Below are 3,648 nucleotides of genomic sequence, written 5' to 3' on the forward strand. Positions count from 1 at the left end.
TGTTTCTATGGGCTGATGCTACTGCTCACCAGACACAGTTGGCTAGAACAGTTTATGTGCCATTGAGAGAGGGGGCCCTGGGTTTCCACCTTCTAAGAATGAAGAAGCAATTTTCCCACTAAGATAAAGACTACATTCCTCTCATTGACCATGCACATACATTTATTTACCTACTGCAGACATTGGTGATACCATGTGCTGATGAATGTAATAGAGAAGTGAAGGAGAAGAGAGTTTGCAGCCTGCACAGGTGTGAAAAAAATTATACCTTTGTTTTCTTCCTTAACTTAAAAATGAAAATGTACTTTCTACAAATATAGAAAATGACAGGATATGGATAGGAAACTCTAAGAGTTTGTCAAAGGAAATTAGCTCTTTCAAAGAAAACAACAACAAAATTCTCTCTAAGAACTCTTCTCCTGTTGATTACGTTCTCATCACTCTTATCACTGGCAGTAGGGTTTTGTTTACCAATTTCTCTTCCTTGGAAACTAATGCTCAACTCTGAATCCTTGTCACGTGTTCCCATGGAGGGACTGATTGTTCTTTCCCAGAGTGGAAGAACAGCCATATCTACCTTCAGCCAACTGGGGAGATTGCTTGAAACTATTGATTTTACAGATCTGGCGGATGAAATGATAGAAGGTCTTTGCACCTACTTCCTTACACTTTTCACCATTATACAATAATTTGAGAAAGTGTTTTAGATAATTACACTGATATTACTAACTTTCAATAGTTTAATGTTTGTATGAAAAATAATATTGAGGATACATGGAGAAACCCTGTTTTGAAAAGACAAAATAATTATAGTAGCAATAATAATATTGAAGGATGGATAAATAGGTCAGTGGGTAAGAGCTTGCTGCTCCTGTAGAGGACCCACGTTTGGTTTCTATCCCTACATTAGATGGTTCACAATTGCCTGTAACTACAGCTCTAGGACACCCAATGCACTGGACTTCATTGGTGCCTCTATGCATGTATGCATACTCACACAAATTTACATAAATAAAAATAAAATAAATCTTTAAAGAGTAACATTGGTGATGAGTAACAAAGTTAGTTTCCTCATGGGTACAAGATATCAGTTCTGGAACTATATGCTCTCTATAGAACGCACATAAATAAAAGTCAGATAAGTTTGGGATAAATGATGTGAATTAGGAGCTGTGGTTTTCAAAGTCAGAGAAATAAGGAGTGTGGTAGTTTGTAATTGGGCCCCATAATCTCATAGGGAGTGGCGCTATTGGGAGGTGTAGCTTTGTTGGAGTGGGCATGGCCTTGTTAGAGGAAGTGTGTCACGGTGGGGGTGCGCTTTGAGGTTTCCTATGCTCAGGATACTGCCCAGTGTCACACAGTTGACTTTCCATTATATGCAAGATGTAGGACTCTCAAGTACTTCTCCAGCACCATGTCTGCCTGCACACTATCATGCTGCCTGCCATGATGATAATGGACCAAACCTCTGCAACTGTGAATGAGCCACCCCAATTAAAAATTTTCCTTATAAGAGTTGCCCTGGTTGTGGTATCTCTTCATATCAATAGAAGCCCTAACTAAGACAAGGAGCAAACAAGGGAGAAAAATTGAATGATGTAGTGGCTCTAGATTAGACAGAGATGTTAATATAAAGTCATGGTTGTACAAGAAACGCATACATAGACATTGATAAACCCCTATGTGTTGTGGGTGACATACTTCCTACCTCTGCTGGTGAAAGGACCAGTGAAAGCATTGGGTACAAATGCTTCATTAGTATGCACAGGGCCCTCTCTTCAATCCCCAGCACAGAGAGAGCGGGGAGGAAAGGGAGGAGGTACAGAAGGAAGAAATGTACATCTAGAACTCATATGTTGAGTTCTTGTTTTTTAAAGACAGTATTTTTCACTGAACCTGAAGCTCAATGACCTGGCTTGGACAGGGAGCTTCAAGGATCCACCCCAACCCCAGTGCTGGGGTTACCAACAGGCATCTCCGTGTCTGGATTTTTGTATGGGTGATGATTGAACTGATAGTTGAACTCAGTTCATCATGATAATAGGGCAAGAACTTTATTGACTGAGCCATCTCTCCAGCCCCCTGGATTGTGTCTTAAAGGATATATCTACGGAAGCATGAATCGTGTATACAAAAAATATTTAAGAGACAAATTTTTATGAAAACAAATTCTCAATAATATATGTATATATTTACTTGCCTAGAGAATAGAGCTTGACTTTCTTTTTCTTGAGTGTTGCATAGATTTAGTACTGATTTACTTCCAAAGGATGAAGGATGGAGGGGGGAAATGATGGCTCTACAAATGGAAATATCTGGCAGAATCAATCTTAACCATGTAGTCCATGTTAACACCCTAATGACAAGTCACGTTGACATGATAGAGTCATGTGAAGTCAACTCACCCATGTAACTCATTACAAAAACCCACAGCCCCAGTCTATTCATTAAGCAAAACCAAAACCAAGTGCTGACATATACCTACACACACTTCACAAAACTAAATTAGATCCAGAAGGAAAGAAAATCCAAATTGCTCTTACCTCTGAAGCATGGCCCCAAACCCAGTGTGGCATCTGGATGAGGTACTGACCCAGAACAACAGCCCAATGATCATAGCAGAAACCCATGTCAGTTCTGAGGTTTTGTTGATAGTATTACACCAGTGCTAATTCTGTTTCCACATTGTTATAGAGGAAGTTACTATTAGGAAAGTTGGGTAAAACATACATGGAAATTATCAGCAATGTTTGTGTAACTTTTCTTTAAGTCTAAAATAACAGAAATCGGGCTGGAGAGATAGCTCAGAGGTTAAGAGCACTGACTGCTCTTCCAGAGGTCCTGAGTTCAATTCCCAGCAACCACATGGTGGCTCACAACCATCTGTAATGAGATCTGGTGCCCTCTTCTGGCCTGCAGTCATACATGTTGTATACATAATATATAAATAAATCTTTAAAAAAAATAAAAATAAATAAAATAACAGAAATCAAAAATTATTTTTCCTTAAAGAAGAAACAACATAAAATGAAACCAATGGGAAACATGATGCCCATGGTAAAGGGTTTTCCTTTCTTCTGGACCCATCAACCTCTACACAACCCATCTGGTGCTGTAACAATGCACAGTAGGCCTATCTAGGCAGACAATAGCAGTGAATAATAGCCCAGTCTGAATACAGAGCAGAAGTGGAGGAGGGAGACAGAGCAGAGACTAATGGGAATCATGCCATTTGGAAGCCCTGCAGACAGGAAAAGACCTTTCTGAGTCCCTGTCCTCACTGACATAACATTAACATTTCTGACCAAATGTGGATACTCATGTTGTACCCTGTTTATCATGAGAGACACACAGGTTGACTAGATGGGAGTCTGTGCTCAAGGACTCGGGTTAACATTCAAGCCTTCTCTGCTCACAGCTGTCATGCTTCAGGAAGGTTTATGCACTGTATCTTTGCCCCAAAGTCCTCAACTGTGTCTCGTGGATGACTCACACCTTCACCACAGGGCTACAACCAAGATGAAATATTTCACACAGGAAAGAAGCCTGAGTTCTTGAGACGGAGGACTCGGTTGGTGGGTTCTGTTTTCTGCTGTATTTATTATCATTACTCAGTGGTAGTGTTTATTATGACTAACAATAATTAAC

Source organism: Peromyscus maniculatus, chromosome 5 (genome assembly GCF_049852395.1).
Source record: "Peromyscus maniculatus bairdii isolate BWxNUB_F1_BW_parent chromosome 5, HU_Pman_BW_mat_3.1, whole genome shotgun sequence".
NCBI classification, from domain to species: Eukaryota; Metazoa; Chordata; class Mammalia; order Rodentia; family Cricetidae; genus Peromyscus; species Peromyscus maniculatus.